This window comes from Pantherophis guttatus, chromosome 10, assembly GCF_059756535.1.
Source record: "Pantherophis guttatus breed Tessera chromosome 10, ASM5975653v1, whole genome shotgun sequence".
In the NCBI taxonomy this organism is placed as follows: domain Eukaryota; kingdom Metazoa; phylum Chordata; class Lepidosauria; order Squamata; family Colubridae; genus Pantherophis; species Pantherophis guttatus.
In genome coordinates, this window is record NC_142072.1 from 20,088,509 (window position 1) to 20,113,645 (window position 25,137).

The 25,137-nt window shown below is 45.8% G+C and overlaps 1 long non-coding RNA gene across 1 annotated transcript in view; it reads right to left on the minus strand.

Moving 5' to 3' along the window:
* Window positions 1-561: 561 nt before the first annotated feature.
* The window catches only part of LOC148112415 (uncharacterized), a 31,549-nt gene continuing 6,973 nt past the window's right edge, over window positions 562-25,137 (minus strand). Inside the window, exons 2-3 of the long non-coding RNA XR_015729428.1 lie at window positions 10,139-10,204; window positions 562-678 (exon numbers count right to left, since the gene is read on the minus strand). This is a non-coding gene — a long non-coding RNA (uncharacterized LOC148112415). The remainder of the gene's footprint in view (window positions 679-10,138; window positions 10,205-25,137) is intronic.

The following is a 25,137-nucleotide window of genomic DNA, read 5'->3' on the forward strand; positions in this document are numbered from 1 at the left end:
CCAAGAACAATCATGAAAATCTACGGAAAGCAATCCTGATGTCCCTTCCTTGCTTGGGACTTGGTTTCATCAATGAAAAGTAGGATAAGAAGGTGGGGGGTTTTTTTGTTTGTTTTTTTAAGAAATCATCCTACAAAGAAACGGTGAGCGGTCCAGGGAAGGTGGGTGAATACCTGTATTTTCCCTCCCTCTCCTGCCCCACCCATAAGGGGTCCGGGTGGAGGAGGGAGGTTGGGCACTAAAGAGGATCAAATGGCCTTCCTGTTAACGGGTCCCCAAACTTGGCAGCTTTAAGACTTGTGGACTGCAACTCCACAAGTTGCAGTCCACAAGTCTTAAAGCTGCCAAGTTTGAAGACCTCTGTGTTAAAAGAACAAGATGGGTTCCTTGGGGCCAACATATCAAAGCGGGATTTAGACTCTCTGGATTGTGGATGTTTGCTTCTTTGTGTTCTTCAGCATGTGGGCTCTTGCATGCAGCTGGTAACTATTACAGTACCGTGTTCTTGAGTTGGAGGATGGTTCAGCCTGTGAAGCTGTGGCCTTGAGTTGTTCTCCTGGTGTTTTCCGGTTCCGTGAATAAAAAGTGGTTTGTCTTGTTAACGAGCGCCTGTCTTGTCTTTCTCTTCTTCATCGGGGAGATGTCTCTGCAGGGCCGCCACTCCAAACTTTTGAAAAGCTTCAAGGGGTTTGTTAGATTCTTATCCCGTTTGTAACTCAAAGGGGAGGGGGGGAGCGAACAAATGTAACACAGATAGTCCTTGATTTACAACAGTTCACTTAGAGACCTTCAAAGTTACAATGGCACCAGCGGTGAAATTCAAAACTCTTTACTACCGGTTCTGTGGGCGTGGCAGGGGAAGGATACTTCAAAATCCCCATTCCCACCCCACTCCAGCAGAAGGATACTGCAAAATCCCCATTCCCTCCCCACTCCAGTGGAAGGATACTGCAAAATCCCCATTTCAGGGGAAGGATACTGCAAAATCTCCATTCCCTCCCCACTCCTGGGGGAAGGATATTGCAAAATCCCCATTCCCTCCCCACACTGCAAAATCCCCATTCCCTCCCTATTCCTGGGGGAAAGATTGCAAAATCCCCATTTCCTCCCTACTCCAGGGGTAGGATACTGCAAAATCCCCATTCCCACAGAACTCTGGGGCCAGCCAGAGGTGGCATTTGCCGGTTCTCCGAACTACTCAAAATTTCCGCTACCAGTTCATCAGAACCTGCTGGATTTCACCCATAAATGGCACTGAAAATTACTTAATGACCATTTTTCACACAACCCTTGCAGCCTCCTTGTGGTTACATGATTTACATCTGGATGTTGGACAACTGGTTCACATGATGATTGCCGTGTCCTGGAATTCATGCGTGATCCCCTTTTGCAACCTTCTGACGAGCAAAAGTCAATGGGGAAACCAGATTCACTTAACAAATGTGTCAGGAAAAGTCGTAAAATGAGGCAAGACTCACTTAACAAATTTTTCACATAACATCAATTTTGGGCTCAATGGTCGTACGTTGAGGACTACCTGTACTCCTCGGTCCTCTTTTTCCCACAAGAACAACCCTGTGAGGCAGGCTGGGCTGAGAGAAGGAGTGGGCCCAATGCCACCCAGCCAGCTTTCACACCAAAGGTGGGACTAGAACTCAGAATCTCCTGGTTTCTAGGCCTAAATCACTACACTAAACTGGCTGTCTCTTTAAAAAGCTTTGCTAGAAGCAACTAAAGGGCCCAGGCCTCCAGTGCTCTCTTCCAGCAGCACCCAAATTATTATTCCAGGAAAAATGGACAACGCGGTTTCCAGTCCCCACTGTGGTGTTCTTCACCACCTTCTAGATGAGTTGGGCACCCAGTTTTTTTAACTCCCAGCCAACAGCTAAAATATTAGTTTTTCTTCTGTTCAATCATCTCTGATTCGGCTGGACAAGTCCCTGCAGTTTCCTTGGCAAGGTTTTTCAAAAGTGGTTTGCCATTTCCTCCTGCTTAGGGCTGAGAGAGAGGGACTGGCCCAAGGTCGCCCACCTGGCTTTGTACCCACGGCAGTACTAGAACTCCCAGCCTCCCAGTTTCTAGCTTGATGCCTTCACCGTTACACAAGGTAAGGTAAAAGTAAAGGTTCCCATTGCACATATGTGCTAGTCGTTCCCGACTCTAGGGGGCGGTGTCATCTCCGTCTCAAAGCCAAAGAGCCAGCGCTGTCCAAAGACGTCTCCGTGGTCATGTGGCCAGCATGACTAAATGCCAAAGGCACATGGAACGCTGTTATCTTCCCACCAAAGGTGTTCCCTATTTTTCTACTTGCATTTTTTATGTGCTTTCGAACTGCTAGGTTGGCAGAAGCTGGGACAAGGAACGGGAGCTCACCTCATTATACAGCGTAGGGATTCGAACCGCTGAACTGCCAACCTTTCGATCAACAAGCTCAGCATCTTAGCCATTGAGCCACCGCCTCCCTTGCACAAACTGTTACACAAACTGGCTCTCAATTAGGACAAGAATTCAAGTACAGAGATAAAGTATAACCCCCACCCCATGCATTGCTTTCCCTTTCTCTTTTTATATTTTATATCATGGACATGCCATTTTATGGGCGCATTCTAGCATTGTCGTCTTCTGTTTACCTGCTTTTGGCCTTGTGCAGAGTTCTCTACCTTCCCTTTAAAAAAAAATCCATGCCCTTTGCACCAACCCAGCCTCTTCCTCTGGCTGGGCACTTTGCCCTGCTCATGCTACTGACTGCAGCAAGGACCCAAGACAAAACGGTATTTGACAGCATGTAAGGACTCATGGTAGAGGTAACAGTTCTGCCCTTAAACTGGCAAACAAGGGAACATTTTATATATTTATTTTTTTGCCAGTTGTGAGACCCTGTTTATTTTTTTAAGAAATCAATGAGCTTACCTCAGCAAATCTCAAAAGCTAACAGGTAGCTCTGGTTAATTTGGATGGGCAGGTATAGTGGAATTCCAGACTGGTCATCATCATCATCATCATCATCTTAAGTTTATTTGTCAGGCATATATAAGATAATAGGTACAAGTATAAACTGTCAGCACTTCAACCTGCATTTACTCTAGTGCTGACATAAGAAGGAGAAGAGGGGGCGGCTGACAAGAGGACGCTTGACATTTCACCTACTTTTTTTTTTTTTAATTTGATTTATATGCCGCCCTTCTCCGAAGACTCAGGGCGGCTTACAGTGTGCTCAGCAATAGCCTTCATCCTTTTGTATATTTATACAAAGTCAGCTTATTGCCCCCACAAACTGGGTCCTCATTTCACCTACCTTAGAAAGGATGGAAGGCTGAGTCAACCTTGAGCCTTGGCAAGATTCGAACCCTGCAGTAATTGCAGGCAGCTGGTCTTAATAAGCTTAATAACAGGGTGCCTTAAACCCCTGTACTACTAAGGCTCTTGGTTATTTTCTTACTTATTTTCCTTGAAGATAATATCCCCTAGGAGATGAGATGGGAGGGGGGACATTCCTGGGAGCTTAAGTAGTAGATATGGGGAGAGTGATTTGGAAGAAGGCCAATGAGACGCAGAGAACTGGGGAATGGAAAGGGAGGGTTTGGGGTCAGGAAGTCAGAGTTGGCTACGCCACGATCGGGGCCAGATTGTCGTGCTTAATAAAATGAAAGATTTCTTCAAAGACTATCTGTTTGGGAATGCAATTTATTTTATTTGAGACAACATTGAAACCTGACATAAACATAATTTGAATCCATGAAAAGAGTAAGTAAAAAGGAATATTAGGACAGGGACTGTAGGCACGCTGGTGCATTTATGCACGCCCCTTACAGACCTCTTAGGAATGGGGTGAGGTCAACAGTAGACAGTCTAAGGTTAAAGTTTTGGGGGTTTGGGGAAGAAACTACAGAGTCAGGTAGTGCATTCCAGGCATTGACCACTTTGTTGCTGAAGTCGTATTTTCTGCAATCGAGTTTGGAGCAGTTTACCTTGAGTTTGTATCTATTGTGTGCTCGTGTATTGTTGTGGTTGAAGCTGAAGTAGTCATGGACAGGAAGGACATTGTGGCAGATAATTTTATGTACTATGCTTAGGTCAGACTGAAGTCGGCGTAGTTCTAAGTTGTCTAAGCCCAAAATTTGGAGTCTGGTGGCATAAGGTATTTTACTGCAGTTAGAGGAATGGAGGACTCTTCTCGTAAAATATCTTGGGACTCTCTCCATTGTATTTATGTCCGATATGCAGTGTGAAGATGTTTTTTAAAAAAGTCCTGACACAAATCCAATCTAAACCAAGCAGACAAACTAAGCAGCACCTGCCTGGATGTGATGAAGAAGAAAAGGGGGAAATGCTAAAAAAAGGATGGGAGGCCTATATAAAAAAGGATCAAGATTGACTTTAAAGGTACCACCCCCATCCCGAAAAAAAACTCAGTTGGTACCCAACTGTTTGAACTTGGCAACAGGAGCTAAGAAACTTCTAGCCCAGAGTGGGAGAAAGGAAAATGCTTTTTGGCTGTTCATGTGAGGATGGAGGTAAAAATAGGTTGCACGTCGTCTTGGTTGCTGTATCCGTGAGATGGGCAGGAACTTGATTTTTTTTAAAAAACAACAGTAAAATGATACTGCAAAAGAGATCAGAGATTTGGAAGCCTGTTCTTAGTGGCTAATCAAAGTCTCTAAGCTACAACTGCAGGAACCAACATACCTGGTAAAATAGAATAGAATAGAATAGAATAGAATAGAATAGAATAGAATAGAATAGAATAGAATAGAATAGAATAGAATAGAATAAGGAGTGGAGTGGAAGGGAATTAAGAATGGAATGGAATGGAATGGAATAGAATAGAATAGAATAGAATAGAATAGAATAGGATAGGATAGGATAGGATAGGATAGGATAGGATAGAATAGAATAGAATAGAATAGAATAGAATAGAATAGAATAGAATAGAATAGAATAAGGAGTGGAGTGGAAGGGAATTAAGAATGGAATGGAATGGAATAGAATAGAATAGAATAGAATAGAATAAGGAATGGAGGGGAGGGGAGGGGAAGGGAAGGGAATTAAGAATAGAATAGAATAGAATAGAATAGAATAGAATAGAATAGAATAGAATAGAATAGAATAAGGAGTGGAGTGGAGTGGAGTGGAAGGGAATTAAGAATGGAATGGAATGGAATGGAATGGAATGGAATGGAATGGAATGGAATAGAATAGAATAGAATAGAATAGAATAGAATAGAATAGAATAGAATAGAATAGAATAGAATAAGGAATGGAGGGGAGGGGAGGTGAAGGGAAGGGAATTAAGAATAGAATAGAATAGAATAGAATAGAATAGAATAGAATAGAATAGAATAGAATAGAATAAGGAGTGGAGTGGAAGGGAATTAAGAATGGAATGGAATAGAATAGAATAGAATAGAATAGAATAGAATAGAATAGAATAGAATAGAATAAGGAATGGAGGGGAGGGGAAGGGAATTAAGAATAGAATAGAATAGAATAGAATAGAATAGAATAGAATAGAATAGAATAGAATAGAATAGAATAGAATAGAATAGAATTCTTTATTGGCCAAGTATGACTGAACACACAAGGAATTTGTCTTTGGTGTATATGAAATGAGAAGAGAAGCAATGATTCTGCAACCAACTTTATTTTACCTTTGACCAACTTGATAAAAGTGTAGGCTGGCTCCCCAAGTAGCAGCAGATTAACAACCACGTGGGCCTGTTCTTGGCCTCTAAAGCTATGTAGGCAGTAAGAAACAACATTGTACAACAGCGGCATAGAACATAAAACCATGGTTACTATGGAGCACAAAACAATAACAGTTTATTAGTTTCCAATTATAGAAAATGAAAACTACCGTAAACCAACAGTCTAAAAACAATAATTGCAATAAAAACAACGAATAACAAGAATATCTCAAAGCTAAAAACAGTAGGCTATACCATTAAGAACTATGACACTAATAAAGGACTGTATCAGATAACAGATATTGGATATATCAAGTCTGATTAATACTTTCTATCATCCATTCCTGCGGGATTTTGCCTGAATTTAGCCAGACGTTAGCAACCCTTGTGAAGACATTGTTCTCAAAAAGTAAATAATGTAGAATTTGTCTTTGTGGCCTGAAAACTAATAGGAAAATAAGGAAGCTATGAAGGATAGATCAGGGGTGAAATCAAGCCGGTTCTGACAGGTTCTGGAGAACTGGTAGCGGAAATTTTGAGCAGTTCGGAGAACCAGCAAATACCACCTCTGGCTGGCCCCCGAGTGGGGTGGGAATGGAGATTTTGCAATATCCTTCTCCCAGGAGTGGGGTGGGAATGGGGATTTTGCAATATCCTTCTCCCAGGAGTGGCGTGAGAATGGAGATTTTGCAGTATCCTTCCCCTGGAGTGGGGTGGGAATGGGGATTTTGCAATATCCTTCTCCCAGGAGTGGCGTGAGAATGGACATTTTGCAGTATCCTTCCCCTGGAGTGGGGTGGGAATGGGGATTTTGCAATATCCTTCTCCCAGGAGTGGCGTGAGAATGGAGATTTTGCAGTATCCTTCCCCTGGAGTGGGGTGGGAATGGAGATTTTGCAATATCCTTCTCCCAGGAGTGGCGTGAGAATGGAGATTTTGCAGTATCCTTCCCCTGGAGTGGGGTGGGAATGGGGATTTTGCAATATCCTTCTCCCAGGAGTGGCGTGAGAATGGAGATTTTGCAGTATCCTTCCCCTGGAGTGGGGTGGGAATGGGGATTTTGCAATATCCTTCTCCCAGGAGTGGCGTGAGAATGGAGATTTTGCAGTATCCTTCCCCTGGAGTGGGGTGGGAATGGAGATTTTGCAATATCCTTCTCCCAGGAGTGGCGTGAGAATGGAGATTTTGCAGTATCCTTCCCCTGGAGTGGGGTGGGAATGGGGATTTTGCAATATCCTTCTCCCATGAGTGGCGTGAGAATGGAGATTTTGCAGTATCCTTCCCCTGCAGTGGGGAGGGAATGGGGATTTTGCAGTATCCTTCCCCTGCCATGCCCACCAAGCCACGCCCACCAAGGCACACCACGCCCACCAAGCCACGCCCACAGATCTGGTAGTAAAAAAATTTCACCACTGGGATAGATCCATAGTTTTAACTGGCCCAGCCTTGTAAGGAGATAGGACTATAGTTTCCCTCTTACCTTTGTTTTATTTATATATATATTAGATTTTTATCCCACCTTTATTACTTTCTAAGAAACTGAAGGAGGCAAACGCACATAATACACCTTCCTCCTCCTATTTTTCCCACAACAACCCACCCACCCCCTGTGAGGTGGGCTGGGCTGAGAAAGATTGGCTCAAAGTCATTCAGCTGGCTTTCATGCCTAAGGCAGGACTAGAACTCACACTCTCCTGGTTATTAGGCCACTGCTAACCACTACACTACACCGCAGTGAGCCAGTAAAGACCTTTCTGGGATGAGATCAGGGGTGAAATCCAGCAGGTTCTGACAGGTTCTGGAGAATTGGTAGTGGAAATTTTGAGTAGTTCAGAGAACCGGAAAATACCACCTCTGACTGGCCCTGAAGTGGGGTGGGAATGGAGATTTTGCAATATTCTTCCCCCAGGAATGGGGAGGGAATGGGGATTTTGCAGTATGCTTCCCCCAGGAGTGGGGTGGGAATGGGGATTTTACAGTATCCTTCCCCCAGAAGTGGGGTGGGAATGGGGATTTTACAGTATCCTTCCCTCATGACTGGAGTGGGAATGGAGATTTTACAGTATCCTTCCCCTGGAGAGGGTGGGAATGGGGATTTTACAGTATCCTTCCCCCAGGAGTGGGGTGGGAATGGGGATTTTGCAGTATCCTTCCCCTGCCACACCCACCAAGCTACACACAGAGAACCGGTAGTAAAAATTTTTGAATTTTACCACTGGATGAGATGCTTCTAGTCACACCAGAAATGCCACTGGTATTATTAATCTAAACCTTTGTCTTGCATTAATGGAAAGGATCAGGGTTCTGCCCAGTTTTGCTGGAGTAACTGAGTTCAGAACCAGTGAATCTGATCCACTGATCCACTGTGGTTGGCCTTTGAAGCATCGGAAGGAATCATATTGACGTTTTCGGACCTTCCTGCTGGAGAAGATTCCTGAGAGCAACATGGACAGCCAAGAAAACATACAAGTGGTTCACCAAACAAATCTTCTAGAGTTCTCATTTAAGTCACAAATGACTAGACTCAATTTACTTACTTGGGAAACATTACAGGGGTCCCCAAACTTGGCAGCTTTAAGACTTGTGGACTTCAACTCCCAGAATTCTCCAGCCAGCATAGCTATGCTAGCTGGAGAATTCTGGGAGTTGAAGTCCACAAGTCTTAAAGCTGCCAAGTTTGAAGACCTCTGCATTACACGAAGAGCCAACTTTCTTAGGGAAGGCTCTAATGCAGGGATAGACTACCATGGTGCCTTTATGACCTGTGAACTTCAACTCCCAGAATTCCTGAGCCAGCCAGGAGTTGAAGTCCAAGTCATAAAAGGGCCATAGCTGCTCAGTCCTGCTTTTAACGCTAGGAAAGGCAGAAGGAAAGAGAAGAGGATGATCAGCAGCGAGAAGGAGGGATTCCGTTACAGCAGGGATGGGAGCATTATTGGAAGACTTGAAGGACCTCGTTAGGGACATGATGGAGAAAATCTGCCAATTACTAGAACAATTAATCAATGGAACAGCTTCCCTCCAGAAGGGAATATGGGTGCTCCATCGCTGGAGGTTTTTAAGAAGATATTTGCCTGAAACAGTATAGGGCCTCCTGATTGAGTAGGGGGTTGGACTAAAAGCCCTCCAAAGTCCCTTCCAGCACTGTTATTCTGTTATCTGTGTGGATTAAAATGGTCAAACTCAGTACTATAGGAATCTACAAAAAGGAGCATTGCCACATGGAAGGACAAAGCTGGCTTTGCACGTGTGAAGGAAGTCACATTTTATTTTCCCGTGCTTTGCTAAAGCAAGATCAACTGATGGGTTTGCATAACACCTGAACTCATGGGTGAAATTCAGCCGGTTCTGACAGGTTCTGGAGAACCGGTAGCGGAAATTTTGAGCAGTTCAGAGAACCGGCAAATGCCACCTCTGGCTGGCCCCAGAGTTGGGTGGGAATGGGGATTTTGCAGTATCCTTCCCCTGCCACACCTACCAAGCCATGCCCACAGAACTGGTAGTAAAAAAATGTGGATTTCACCACTGCCTGAACCCAAAGAAACCACATTACAAATAATCTTCACCTTGCCATCGCAATCGGGACCAAAATTCCCATTGTTAAGCAAAGCGGTTGTTCAGCAAGTCGTGCCTGATTTTATGACCTTTTTTGCCATGATTGTTAAGCAAATCACTACAGTTGTTAAGTGAATCACACAGTCATTAAGCGAATCCGGCTTCCCACATTGATGTTGCATGCCGAAAGCTGTCTGAGAAGGTTGCAAAAGGCAATCAAATGTTGATGGGACACTGCAACTCTTCCAAATACTTGCCAGTTGCCAAGGGCCCAAATTTTGATCATGTGACCACGGGGATGCTTTAACAGTTGCGTGAGGATTAGTTATATAACTCACTTTTTTCAGTGCCACTGTCACTTCCAACAGGTTGCTAAAAGTATGCTCTAGCTGTAAAATTTACAGTGTGGAGGAAGCCAAAATATGCATGATTCCCCACCCCCTCTGTGAATTGATGCTAGTAATGAAGAAGGAAAGAAAAGAAAAGAAAAGAAAACAAAAGAAAACAAAAGAAAGGAGGAAGAGAAAGAAAGAGAGAGAGAGAGAAAGGAAGGAAGGAAGGAGGGAAGGAAGGAAGCAAAGGAAGGAAGGAAGGAAGGAAGGAAGGAAGAAAAAAGAAAGAAGGAAGGAAGGAAGGAAGGAAGGAAGGAAGGAAGGAAAGAAAGAAAAAGAAAGAAAGAAAGACGAAAGGAAGAAGAAGGAAGGAAGGAAAGAAAGAAAGAAAGAAAGAAGGAAGGAAGGAAAGAAGGAAGGAAGGAAGGAAGGAAGGAAGGAAAGAAAGAAAGAAAGAAAGAAAGAAAGAAAGAAAGAAAGACGGAAGGAATGTTACATATAAATGCCTAACATTGCTTCCCCATGGCAGAGTAAGGGTTAACCCCATTCACCCTGATCCCTCCTTACCTTAGCTCCGCCTCCCAGGTATATAAGGTGTGGTCCAGGGATCCAGATGCACTTCCAGATGTTCACCTGTAATAGAAATAACTGATTAATAAAGAACTCTGATTCAAGTACATTTTGTGTTGGAGTTATTGGGTAAGATCCTTAGAAACACACCACAAGGAAGGAAGGAAGAAGGAAGGAAGGAAGGAAGGAAGGAAGAAGGAAGGAAGGAAGGAAGGAAGGAAGGAAGGAAGGAAGGAAGGAAGGAAAGAAAGAAGGAAGGAAGGAAGGAAGAAAAGAAAGAAAGAAAGAAAGAAAGAAAAAGAAAGAAAGAAAGAAAGAAAGAAAGAAAGAAAGAAAGAAAGAAAGAAAGAAAGAAAGAAAGAAAGAAAGAAAGAAAGAAAGATAGTTCAGGAGACTCAGCTTGGTCTAGTGGTTAAAACCCCAGCTAGAAACTGGGCGACTGTGAGTTCTAGTTCTTCTTTAGTCATAAAAGCCAGCCTGGTGACCTTGGGCCAGTCCTCCTCTCTCAGCCCAACCCACCTCACAGGTTGTTGTTGTGGGGGAAATAGGAGGAGGAAGGAGTATTAAATACTTTTCCCACCTTGAGTTATTTATAAATATAATAAAGACAAGATAAATAAAGTTACTTACCACCATTGACCACAAGAGGTCACTCTTATGTTAAGTAAACGCAAATTCTTCCTTTGTGAGCCATTGGCCAATTCCACCATGCAGGAGGAAGCTTCCCCCAAAGAGAGAACAGCTTCCATAATTCACATCCTGTTGGGAAAGGCTGTCCCCGACTTTCTACAGCTTTCCTTAGTTGCCACATCTTCCCTATTCAGACATTTACAGCAGGGGTCTCCAACCTTGGTAACTTTAAGCCTGGTGGACTTCAACTCCCAGAATTCCCCAGCCAGCAAAGCCAGGAATTCTGGGAGTTGAAGTCCTCCAGGCTTAAAGTTGCCAAGGTTGGAGACCCGATTTAGAGAGAAGGAAAGAGAAGGAAAGGGAAGAACTGTGAACGCTGCCCTGACATTTACCTATGGCACAGCTGAACTCTTTGCATCTATGGTGGGTTTATTTTGGCTGAGTAAGTTGTGTGAACCTAGCCCCTGTGCGTATAAACCATGGTTTCTGCCAATAGGAAGCCAATTGCAACATAGCTAATCCATCATACCAGGGGTGAAATCCAGCAGGTTCTGACAGGTTCTGGAGAACCGGTAGTGGAAATTTTGAGTAGTTCGGAGAACCGGCAAATACCACCTCTGGCTGGCCCCAGAGTGGGGTGGGAATGGAGATTTTGCAATATCCTTCCTCTGGAGTGGGGAGGGAATGGGGATTTTGCAGTATCCTTCCTCTGGAGTGGGGAGGGAATGGGGATTTTGCAGTATCCTTCCCCTAGGAGTGGGGAGGGAATGGAGATTTTGCAATATCCTTCCTCTGGAGTGGGGAGGGAATGGGGATTTTGCAGTATCCTTCCCCTAGGAGTGGGGAGGGAATGGGGATTTTGCAGTATCCTTCCCTTGCCTCGCCCACCAAGCCATGCCAAACTATGCCCAGTAGCAAAAAAACACCTGAATTTCACCACTGCATCATACTTAAACAAATGGCTTTTCCCCCCTACATTTTTACTGCGCATGTGTGCGCACGCAGCACGCACCAAAAGGAGGCTTGGGAAGGTAAGTAGAACAGTAAGGGCGGATCAGCTGTGCCGCGCGATTTCGCTTTGCTAGAAAGCAGGAAATCCTGCTTTCCCAAGCCTCCTTTTGGCACGCACTGTGCATGTGTGCACGCGCACAGAGCACATTTGGTGTGCAATGCGCATGCAGCACACATTTGGCGCACAGTGTGCATACACGGCCAGCAAACCGGTTCGGATTTCACCACTGCCCTACTTGGCTGAGTTGACACAACACACTAAGCTAAAACCGAAACAAAGATGCCAAATTTGACTTTCTAAAAAATATAAACGCGGCTGCCTTTTCAGGAAAACACACAGGCATCCTGCAGGTAAATAGCATATCAAAGAATGAATAGTTTGGACACAGCAGAATTTAAGAGTCAGCTTCTGGACTGCGTCATCCTTTCTGGTCTGGGAATCTAAGCCAGCCACAGAGTTTTAAGATGCCTTCAAAAGCTCATTTGCTCCAACATTCCACCTTGCAAATGTTGGGCTCCAATACAGGGCCAGCCACACATGTCTAATTCCACAAAGCAGAATAGCTCATATCTTGAGAAAAGTTTATTTTAAAGAGTGCTGGGTTTTTTTATTATTTTTTCTCCATTTGCACCAAGGATGTTTGCAAGGTATGGTCATAAAGGGCAGCTGCAATGGTATGACTGAATTTCCACCCATTCTAATTATTATTATTAGTGTATGGCGTTGTTACATTAGCCAGGAGACCAGAATGCCATTGCAGAGTAGTAGTTTGGCTGCCAAAGTTACCAGCTCTGTTGTAGGAAATGCTTGCATGCTTCCCAAAGTGAGCCACAGGAGGGCGAGCTGGCTTAGCACTAGAAAGAAAGATGAGTGCAGCATCATCCAAGGTCCCCAGAGCAACATCGCAAACAGGTGAAAGTTCAGAGCTTGCTCCTCTCCCCACCAAAGTGGTACCTATTTATCTACTCGCATAGAACATGCTTTCAAACTGTTAGGTGGACACAGGGGTGGGCTGCTAGGGGTTCACGGGGGTTTGGGAGAACCTCTAGCTAAGATTTTGTGCAGTTTGGAGAACCCCCAAATCCCACTCCTGGCTGGCCCCGCCCACCCTGCCCCTCCCCTACCAGGAGTCCTTATATGGCCCGTTTTGGATGTAGATAAGGGCAGGGCATGCACGGAGCCTCAGGGAGGGCGAAAAACGGGCCTACTGGAAGTTCGAGAAGGCCAGAAACTCCAGAGGGCCTCCGGAGCCTGGGGAGGCCATTTTTGCCCTCCCAGAGGCTTGAGGAAAGCCTCCAGAGCCCAGAGCAACCAGGCAGAGAACCCCTTGCTAAAATTTTGGAAGCCCACCCCTGGGTGGACAAAAGCTGCAGCGAGTGACAGGAGCTCACCCTGACAAACCGTGTCAGGGCTTGAACTACTGGAGCAGAGATCATTCCGGTATTATTAAGTCACTGAGCCACCGTACCTTCCACCCATTCTAACATATCTCACATAACTGTGGCGGAATGTAGTCTGGATTCCCAGGAGGGAGAGCCTGAATTCCAGAGGGCAAAGAGACAGCAAAGCTTAGGTAATTTGGTCGGGAGGTAGAGAGTTAAGAAGGCTCCTCCCTACCAATGCTCAGAATACACCTTTAGTGACGCAAGGACCATGTTTCCCTGAAAATAAGACCAGGTCTTATATTAATTTTTGCTCCAAAAGACGCATTAGGGCTTATTTTCTGGTTAGGTCTTATTTTGGAGGGAATACGGTACTAAATGCATCCATCTGGCTGACAATCTTAACTAGGGCTTATTTTGGGGGGTAGGGCTTATATTATGAGTATCCTGAAAAATCATGCTAGGACTTATTTTCCGGTTGGGTCTTATTTTTGGGGAAACAGGGTAGTTTCTTTAATTTGGCAAGATCTCTGTCTACAGGTGCGGAACAGTAAAGAAAACTGCTCAGATGTAATTCTACATACATGTAGAATTATGTAACATACATAAAAAAAACAAACCAGACAGAGCTTCAATCTTAGTGTCTTTTTTTTTTTAACCATATCCTGCAGACACCCCTGATTTGCACAGTTCAGGATGTGAGACATACACTCTTCCAGATGCTGTCAAACTATCATTCCCAATGTCCCCAGCTAGTGTGGTCCATATTTGAAGGATGCTGGGAGTTTTAGTTCAGCAACTTAGCCACATCATGGACAGTCTGATTCTAACCATCAGGTACGGCAATCTGAAAACACATCAGGGAATCCCTTCCCCTGGCATCCAATTGGAACATTTCCAGGGGTGAAATCCAGCAGGTTCTGACAGGTTCTGGAGAACCGGTAGCGGACTTTTTAAGTAGTTTGAACAACCGGCAAATACCATCTTTGGCTGGCCCCAGGAGTGGGGAGGGAATGGAGATGTTGCAGTACCCTTCCACCAGGAGTGGGGTGGGAATGGAGATTTTGCAGTATCTTTCCCCTGCCACGCCCACCAAGCCACGCCCACAGAACCGGTAGTAAAAAAAAAATGGATTTTACCCCTGAACATTTCCCTTGGAAACCACTGAAGTTGTATATGCCTGCTGGTTTGGATACAATCTCCAAATTGCTGTGCTCTAGAGCAGGGGTCCCCAACCTTTTGGACCTCAGGGACCACTAAATTCATAATTTTAAATTCCACGGACCACTAATATGATCTGCCTAATGACCGTCTGGGTGGGCGCGTCTAGGTGGTCATGTGATGGGTGGGCATGGCCCCCTTGATATCACTCATGTCTAGGGGCACTTCACCACTCTCTACTCACCCCACCCCTCCTAGCCATTCCTCATCTCCCCGCCCGGGCTCCTTAGGGCCCCAATAGGAAGCAGTTGTTGGAGCTAAGCAGCCACCACGAGAAAGAGTCAGCAAAACAGCTGGCTCAGTTCAAATTGGATCTGAAAGAGGCTCAGCAGAAGCACCTCACTGAGGACTAGGAGCATAGAAGCAAGAAGGGCCTGGTGGCTCAGCAGACTAAAAGCATTGTGATTAACACCAGCTGCCTGCAATTACTGTAAGTTCGAATCTCCCCAGGCTCAAGGTTGACTTAGCCTTGCATCCTTTCTAAGGTAGGTAAAATGAGGACCCGGTTTGTGGGGGCAATAAGCTGACTTTGTATAAATATACAAAAGGATGAAGGCTATTGCTTAATGCATTGTAAACCGCCCTGAGTCTCCGGAGAAGGGCGGCATATAAATCAAATTTTTTTAAAAAAGATTTTCCAAGCAGAGAGAAGACCTGCAGGAGTGCAAGGCCAGGCGCATGGAGGCTCAGTGGGCTGAGATGGTCAGCCAGTTCCAGGCCATGATACAGTCCCACTGGAACGAGGCCCTCTGGCTCTTCGCCACCAGCGGTGCTTCCCTCCAGCCTTCACCCAAAGCCCCACACCAGGAGGCTGAAACAGACCCCCGAGTCAGAATGTCTGCCCCCCTCTGACCCGCACAAAAAGACCCCGAAGGAGGAGACTCTCTGCAGCAACACAAGCGTTCATTGCACGTATCCATCCCAGGGGCCGTAGTTTGAGGACCCCTGATTTAGTGCAATATAAAAAATGCAGATAATTTTTCTGCGGACCACCAAAATGTTCTCGTGGACCACACCAGTTGGTGACCACTGCTGTCGAGCCTGATATTTGGAGAATACTGATCTTGCATATGGAGCAGGAGTGAAATGCTCCCGGTTCAGACCGGATCGCCTGATCCGGTAGCGATGGCGATGGTTGGTTCGGAGAACCGGTAGCAAAAATCCCTGCGCCCCCGCCCCCACCATGCTCAGCTGAGTCGCAGGATCATCAGAGGCTTTTTTTTTTTTACTTTTAAAAGCATTTTTTCTACAACCTCTTCGAACAAAAAAATGCTTTTAAAAGTTAAAAAAAAAGCCTCTGATGATCGCACGGCTCAGCTGGGATCGTCAGAGGCTTTTCAAAGCATTTTTTCCCGCAACCTCTTGGCCGAAGAGGTGGTTAAAAAAATGCTTTGAACAGTCTCTGACGATCCCAGCTGAGTTGCCTGATCGCCAGAGGCTTTTCAAAGCATTAGAAAAAATGCTTTGAAAAGTCTTTTTTTAAAAAAAAGTTGGCCACGCCCACCCAGTCACATTACCCCCACCACCAAGCCACGCCCACAGAACCAGTAGTAACACATTTTACATTTCACCCCTGATATGGAGGCTCTGTGCGGGAATGTAAGGCAAACTGAAACGAGCAGAGAAAGGTGTCATTTTTGGTTATTGTTGCTTTGATATAGTCGGCTTTTCTCTTTTTCAAGTGCAGTCGCAGAGATGCCTCCTTTGTGGCTTAGCTTACGCAGGACGCCATCTTGACTTTTCCCCGAGGCCTCCTGCGTTACAGCTCCATCCATCTTCTTTCAAGTTCATTTCAGCTCTTTCCCAGTCAATAAAGATCAGCCTTTTATGCAGCCTAAATGGGTAACAGGTTTTAAGAATGATGTGGAAAATCACTGCAAAATATAGCATGGCTGATCCAATTTTACCAAATGAAACGGGGTCGGCTGGAAAACGGGCCTCCCTTGAAAAGCCATTTCTTGGCAAAAATTGTGGTCGTATAATTGTCTACAGCATATAAGGAGAATTTGTATAAGATGTTTTACAGGTGGCATTTACCCCCGACGAGAATAGCCAGGATATTTAAGAATAAATCAGAGAAGTGTTGGAAGTGTCATCAGACCCCAGGATCATATTACCATATGTGGCGGACATGTATAGACGCAAGGAGATATTGGACTAAGATACACACGTGGTTGGAAGAAATGATAAAGACATATATTGACTTAAACCAGAGATATTTTTATTAGGGATCTTACCAGAGACATTTAATAAAGAATTGCAATATTTGATTGTGAATGTTTTGACAGCGGCTAGAATTGTATTTGCTAAAAATTGGAAAGGAGAGAAGATATTAACTGATGAAGAAATTATCAAGAAAATGTTGGATTGTGCCGAAATGAGCAAATTGACATTTGAAATAAGAGAACAGGAAGATAAACAATATTATATGATATGGGATTTATTTTATCAATGGCTAGATAATAAAACACGGAGATGAAACATGATATATGAAATGAAATTAAGATTAAATGTGTAAAAATTTGGGTGTTTTTTTTTTAAAGGGAAAAGAAACATGTGTCACATATTGAAATTCTGAAGATTTTGGGGGCACAAAAGGATTTTAACCGACGAAACACTGTCTGTAATTGTTTGAAAGGATGATGTTTTTATGTTGTTTTTGTTTCAAAATAAAAAATAAAAAATTCAGAAAAAAAGAAAGAAAAGCCATTTCTTTGTCAGAGGAAGAGAAGAGATGGGTGGTAGGAACAGAGCAAAGGCTCTTCTGAATGACACCCCCCATTCCAGCCACCCCGTTTCCCCCCCCCCGACCCCTTCCCCCAGCCAGCATGCTTTCGTGGTTCCTTATAAGCCCATATTTAATAGAAATAAATTAGAATAAACAGCCAGCCCTCCATGTCTAAAGACAGGTGGCAGAGTAATATTAAAAGAAAGGAATAAAATTCATTTAATGAGCATTGTTAATTAAACCTGGAATTCAAAGAGGCTGGAGTTGTGGGAATTCAGAGGAGGGGGAAAAAAAATGAAAATGAAGGGAATCGTTGCTCCAGGCTGGCAGAGTGGAATGAAATTAAATTTAATGCGGGATCCTATTTGCTAATGTTTATCACACATCGTGCAATAGTACAGCCGAGGAGATACTCACACGTACACAAACGTCAAGTAGGAAGATGGCTGGGATGGAGTGGGAAGTCTGAAGACATCCCAACCGGTGGTGAAATCCAAATTTTTTTTACTACCGGTTCTGTGGGCGTGGCTTGATGGGTGTGGCAGGGGAAGGATACTACAAAATCCCCATTTTCTCCCTACTCCTGGGTGAAGGATATTGCAAAATCCCCATTCCCTCCCTACTCCTGGGGGAAGGATACTGCAAAATCCCCATTCCCTCCCTACTCCTGGAGGAAGGATATTGCAAAATCCCCATTCCCTCCCTACTCCTGGGGGAAGGATACTGCAAAATCCCCATTCCCACACTACTCCTGGGGGAAGGAGATTATAAAATCCCCATTCCCACCCTACTCCTAGGGGAAGGAGATTATAAAATCCCCATTCCCTCCCCACTCCTGGGGGAAGGATACTGCAAAATCCCCATTCCCTCCCCACTCCTGGGGGAAGAATATAGCAAAATCTCCATTCCCACCCCACTCTGGGGCCAGCCACAGGTGGCATTTGCCGGTTCTCCGAACTACTCAAAATTTCCGCTACCGGTTCTCCAGAACCTGTCAGAACCTGCTGGATTTCACCCCTGGCGGGAGGCTAAATAAAATAAAGCAGACTTCTGCTATGCCATCTTTGTTGACTACAGGCTCCACTTACAACCATTCATTTAGTTACGACGATATTGAAAAAAGTGGCTTACATTTATGGTCCTTACGTTTATGACTGTCGCAGCATCCCCACGGTCACATGATCAAAATTTGGGCAACTGGAATGTATCTACAACAGTTCCAGCATCCCAGAGCCATGTCCTCTTACAGATTTAACAGAGTCGGAAGGGACCTTGCAGGTCATCTAGTCCAACCCTGACCCTACCTCTGCCTCTACCTAGGATCAAACTCACAACCTCCTGACTGTGAGGCAAGAGCTCAACCTCTAGGCCACAGCAGCTGAGTTTTGCAATGTGATTGCAAGTCACAACCTTCCCAGCTTTCCAACAAGCAAAGTCAATGGGAGAAGCCAGATTCGCTGAATGACTGCCTGACTCAGTTAAGAAGTGCAGTGATTCGCTTAATAAAAGTGGCCCAAAAAAGGCCATACAATCGTTCTACAAAATATAAAAAATGCCTCTAAGCACTTATGGACAACCATAAATGGAGTTGTGCTTAAGAAGTTAGAACCAATGTTTGCCACCCTCTCCCTCTCCCCCTCCCCTCCCCTCCCCTCCTCCCTTCCCTTCCCCTCTCCTCCCCTATTAAATTTATACACTGCCCGTCTTGCTGTCACACTAAACTGCTTGAGCCTCTGCAATTGTCCCACTTTTCAAGATCAAGCACTTTCTTAAGACGTCCCTAGACCAGACGTTCCACTCCAAAGAAACCTCTTTTTCCAAGAGAGGGAGCGAAGGAGCGAGGGAGAGAGGGAGAGAGAGAGAGAGAGAGAAGAAGAGAAATCTTTCCAGAAAGTTTCCATCTGCCCTAGCCAGGCCCGTGTTTGGTATGAGCCAAAAAAAAGAAAGACAAGGCTCGGGGTTCAATGCACATCTTACCTAAGAGGGCCTTCCCAGGCGCTCTGCTTTCCAGGTGGGGGCCACCCCTCCCCACACTGGAGGGAGAAATGAAGGACTGAAATAGATGCCTTCAGCACCGCCATCTTTTGTGCCCTCTGCAAAGCTCCGCTGGCATCGACAATAATGGAAGTAACCCTCCGGGACCCCCATCATCCCCACAGGGGTCTGGAAAGGTGACCCCAGCTGCCCCAAGGAGCCTGTCCCCCATTGGGTAAAAGTAACAGAGTTGGAAGGAGGAGGAGACCTGTACTAGGGATTCGAACCGCCAACTTTTCTGATCAACAAGCTCAGTGTCTTAGCCACTGAGCCACCTAGTTCTTCTGCATCCCCCCCCCCCGTCTAAACGATGCCAGTATACCAGACTCTGTTGCTACATCCTCTAACCCCCAAAACTTTAAGCTTAGACTGTCTACCATGGACCTCACCCCACTCCTAAGAGGTCTGTAAGGGGGCATGCATAAGTGCACCATCGTGCCTACTGTCCCTATCCTACTGTCCCCATTTATTTGTACTCATTTCTTATGTAGATACTTATACCTGTTTATAAAAGGTAAAGGTTCCCCTTGCACATAAGTGCTAGTCGTTCCTGACTCTAGGGGGCGGTGCTCATCTCTGTCTCAAAGCCGAAGAGCCAGCGCTGTCCGAAGACGTCTCCAGGGTCATGTGGCTGGCATGACTAAACGCCAAAGGCGCACGGAACGCTGTTCCCTTCCCACCAAAGGTGGTCCCTATTTTTCTACTTGCATTTTTTACATGCTTTTGAACTGCTAGGTTGGCAGAAGCTGGGACAAGTCACGGGAGCTCACCCCATTACGCGGCACTAGGGATTCGAACCGCTGAACTGCCGACCTTTCAATCAACAAGCTCAGTGTAACAGTGACAGAGTTGGAAGGGACCTTGGAGGTCATCTAGTCCAACCCCCCTGCTCACGCAGGAGACCTATACTTAGGGGTTCGAACAGCCGACCTGCCAACTTTTCCGATTGACAAGCTCAGCATCTTAGCCACTGAGCCACCATGTCCCTATACCTGTTTATACTTAGATGCATATATATGTTATGTTCATACATACTTGTTTTCTCATACATGCTTGACAAAACAAACAAACAAATAAATAAATATAGTCTGGCTGGGAGGGGGCACCTGGAGTGACCCTCCTCTCCCCTCCCCAGCCGCCACTGTTTGGGACGGCAGAGCAGCTGCTGTTCAATTCCCACGGCAGCTGCGGAAGAGTTTCGCGGGAGGGCTGCGAAGGGGCAGATTTTTTTTTTTTTTACTTTTTTTTCTCGGCACAACCCGGGGAAGCGACGTGGCCAGCTTCTGCTGGACCTTCGGCGCCGGGAGGCTGGGCTGGGGGAAGAGGGGAATGAGGCTCGACGCCCCAGCTCAGCCTTTGCCAGCGCTGCGCGTAAAAAGCCCCGAGCGAACCGGAGGCAGCGGATTTCGACTCTTGCTTGTGGTGATATTTGGAAGACGTGGGCGCCCTGCTGCGGAGCGGGGGCGGGGGAGGTATTCTTTCTCCTCTTCCACCCCCAACCGGGTCAATGGGCAGAGACAATCTTTGGCCGGGGGTCTCCAACCTCGACCACTTTAAGCCTGGCGGACTTCAACTCCCAGAATTCCCCAGCCAGCTTAAAGTGCGCAAGGTTGGAGACCCTGATCTAGGCACTTAGCCGGGGGCGCCCCCTGCCTGCCCCCGTTTTGCTGTGAGAGTGCCTAGAGGGGCTCTCAGTGGGGTGTCTTCCCAACCAAGGGGATTGTGCGCCCCCGCCCCCCTTTTCTTGGGGTAGGAGTAAAGGCTGGAGGATGGAATTTCCTTTATATGGGGATATTGCGGGGAAGTCGTTAGTAACTCTTTCTCCAATTGCTGGATATCCTGGGCTTCAAAAAACAACAACAACAACAACAAAAAACCCGGGCACGTTAATATTAAAGGACTGGCTATTATTTTGCTGGGTTCAGAAGCCTTCCTAGGCAGAAACACTCCGGTTGTTTTTGGGGCGTCAGCTCCTCTTAAACCCGTGCATGATGGGCTTTGAAATCCACGACTGGTGGAGGGTGCCAGGGCGCCGTTTTGAAAAGGCACCGGGATGGAACACCGATTTAACTTGGATGAAATCTCTCTCTCTCTCTCTCTCTCTTTCTTTCTCTCTTTCTTTTCTTTCTTTCTTTCTTCTTTCCTTCCTTCCTTCCTTCCTTGTCTTTCTTTGTCTTTCTTCCCTTTCTTCCCTTTCCTTCCTTCCTTCCTTCTTTCTTTGTCTTCTTTCTTTCTCTTTCTTTCTTTCTTTCTTTCTTTCTTTCTTTCTTTCTTTCTTCCCTTTCTTCCCTTCTTTTCCTTCTTCCTTCCCTTCCTTCCTTTCTTTTCCTTCCTTCCTTTCCTTTCCTTCCTTCTCTTTCTTTCTCTTTCTTTCTTTCCTTCTTTCTTTCCTTCCTTCCTTCCTTCCTTCCGTCCTTTTTTCCCTCCTTCCTTCCAACGTCAGGGTTACGAACAGGGCGTCTATCATGCCTTTAAGAGGCACTTTCCTTCCTCGTTCGCTTTTTTCCCTGAGGCTTTGACAGGAACCACAAAAAAAATCTCCTTCCTACAGACTTTCTGGGTCAGGATTCCTCCAGCCGTGGAGACAACATTTCTCCCGTGAATTGATATGGAAAACCAGGTTTGTCTTCACCGCCAAACACTCAGCGGAATAAGAAGTGTTTTGTTGTGAAGTGATGCCTCCAACCGCCAGGACGTTCGCCAAAACCTCTTGCCCCTCTGGCTACGCCCTGCTGAGTCTCCCGCTCCTCTCCCCCCCCCAGTAAAGGGGGGAGACCCTGAAAATCCCCCCCGAAGGGACTTGCCTGCCCTCCAGGCTCCTCGCGACCCAGCGGGTCCAAGATCAACATTTTCTGAAGCGGGGGGGGGGGAGGTCTCCTCTCCTACTGGTAATCAAAGCTGGGCATCCTCCGAGCTACTTTTCTCCCGAGCTTGGCCCGGAGCCTTCCTCGCGTCTTTCTAGTCCAACCTTGGCAACTTTTTTTTTTTAAATTTGATTTATATGCCGCCCTTCTCCGGAGACTCAGGGCGGCTTACAATGCGCTAAGCAATAGCCTTCATCCTTTTTGTATATTTATACAAAGTCAGTTTATTGCCCCCATAATCTGGGTCCTCATTTTACCTACTTTAGAAAGGATGGAAGGCTGAGTCAACCTTGAGCCTGGCGAGATTCGAACCTGCAGTAATTGCAGGCAGCTGGTCTTAATAACAGGGTGCTTTAGACCACTGTACTACCAAGGCTGACTTTAAGACTGACGGATTTCAACTCCCAGAATTCCCCAGCCAGCTTTGCTTTAAACCAGGTTTAAAGTTGCCGAGGTTGGAGAGCCCTGTTCTAGTCTCTGATCTGCTTTCAAAGGGCTGCAGAGAAATGCAGAAAGTGACTGAAACGTCTCCCACAGACGCGCCGTGCCTCATTTTTCGAACTAAGTTGTCTTCACTAACAGTAACAGAGTTGGAAGGGACCTTGGAGGTCATCTAGTCCAACCCAGGAGACCTGTACTAGGGATTCGAACCGCCGAACCGCCGACCTTTCTTGATCGACAAGCTCAGTGTCTTAGCCACTGAGCCACCTAGTCAGAATAACTTTCAAAACTTACCACCTCTTTGTCGTTGTGCCTGATTTTCACCCGTCACCATAATTATTGTATTATTATGGGTATCTGTTTTGAGGTCAGCTGTGCTACCAATATTAATTTGTGACATTAATTCTAGATGAATGTATTTTATTCTCCTTATGTTCCCGGAGAGCATATGCACCAAAGACAAATTCCTTGGGTGTCCAATCACATTTGGCCAATAAAGAATAAAGAAAAATGAGCTCTGGTGGCTCAGCAGACTAAAGCACTGTTATTAACATCCACTTACTTCTGCTGCCTGCAATTACTGCAAGTTCAAATCTCACCAGGCTCAAGGTTGATTTAGCCTTCCATCCTTTCTAAGGTAGGTAAAATGAGGACCCAGATTATGGGGGCAATAAACTGACTTTGTATAAAAAAGAACACCGCTTAGGGGCCCCCCCGAAAGCCCTACTAAGCAGGTATCTACAAAAAGTATGAAGGCTATTGCTTAACGCATTGTAAGCAGCCCTGAGTCTCCGGAGAAGGGCGGCATATAAATCAAATTTAAAAAAAAAGAAAGAAATAAGGATAACAGAAATAAAGGGAAACCAGCAGCCGGGCGGTGATGCGCTCCCTCCCCCCTTCCCTTTCAGCCTGCCGACTCCCGCCCACCTGCCTCTTTTTCTGCGGGGCGCAAGAAAAAGCCCAGCTGTGAGCAACGCCCGGCGACCCCAGCCCGAGCCTGGTTCTGATTTATTGACATGGGGAGAGAGACTCGGGGAAGCCCCTACAAAGGAACGGAGGGGGTTGGGGGGCTGAGGATAACCGACTGGCACACAAAGCGCCCGGCCCCGCTGACTTCGGCGGAGATTGTCCGGGTGATGGCGCAGTTCCAGATTGCCAGCCCCGGGATCGCTGCGTGGTGCTTGTGCCTATAGAAAGAGAAGTCTATGGAGATTCTCAGTCATCCCGGTCATGGTTGTCCGAAAAAGGTGCTTTTTCAAAAGAAAACTGAGCTTTCTTTGGTTTTTTTCCTTGCTTCTCATCCAAGAAGTTCCTTTCGGTTCAACTGAACTGAAGAACGGAAGAAGCTTCTTGGATGAGAAGCGAAACCTCTTCGAGCAAAAAACGAAGAAAGTCCAGTTGCCTAAGAAAAAACACCTTTAGGATCGAAAGAGGTTATTTTATTTTATTTTATTATTTTTATGGAAACCCTTCGTCTTCGCCCCGATTCCGAAACAACGTTCGTTTAATTTGGTATCTTGACATTTTTACGATGCGTAAAATGCAGGGAAAGCGCCGCCGGAAGGAATCCGCTTACTTCGAAAGGGATTCCGCTCGAAATGGAAGCTGGGCTTCTCCTTCGGACTACTCAGTGGGGCCTGGAAGGACCAGAAATGAAAAAACTTTCGGAGCTTTTCGGAACTTAAGTTGTCTTTTCTTTTTCCCCCCATGTCTTGGTCAGACGAAGCTTAATTTGGATCCGTAAACTAGCCGCTGCGCATCTTTTAGGGTATTTCGGGCGCTTTCTCCGAGAAGACCTCAGGATGACGGCGACTGTTGGTATTATTACTGTACTTTGTTTCAGTGGTGAAATCCAAATCTTTTTTCTACCGGTTCTATGGGCGTGGCAGGGGAAGGATACTGCAAAATCTCCATTCCCACCCCACTCCAGGGGAAGGATACTGCAAAATTCCCATTCCCTCCCACTCCTGGGTGAAGGATATTGCAAAATCTCCATTCCCACCCCACTCCAGGGGAAGGATGCTGCAAAATTCCCATTCCCTCCCACTCCCGGGTGAAGGATATTGCAAAATCTCCATTCCTACCCCACTCTGGGGCCAGCCAGAGGTGATATTTGCCAGTTCTCTGAACTACTCAAGATTTCTGCTACTGGTTCTCCAGAACCTGTCAGAACTGTTGGATTTCACCCCTGCTTTGTCTCCTTTTCGTAATGAAGAAATCTGGATTACGCTTTCTCAGATGCAGGATCCCCACCCCACCACCCCGCAGGTAGAGATAATTGGTCTGATGACTTAGCCCGCGCCAACCCATTGAAATTGAAACACATAATAAGGTCGGGAAAGGTACAAAGAAAAGCCATCAAAAGACCCACGGATAAAAACGATCTAGGAGAGAGAGCGAGAGATCGAGCGAGAAATTATTGCAAAGCATTAGGTGCTGTTCAGAATAAGGGGGAAATGTGGAAATCGAGGCCAGGTTTACACCGGAGTGTAAACTAGTTAATTAGGAGCTCATATTCTGTCTTAATCACCCATCACTGGTCTTTTGGTACCCTCAAACCAAGATTGAAGAAGCTGGGTGCTGGCTCTCCAAACTCCGCCCAAAGTAAGCAGGTTTCCTACTTAATGCGCTGCAAAACTTCATTCTACTTTCCAGTAACCCCTCACGTGACGACTCAGCATTGA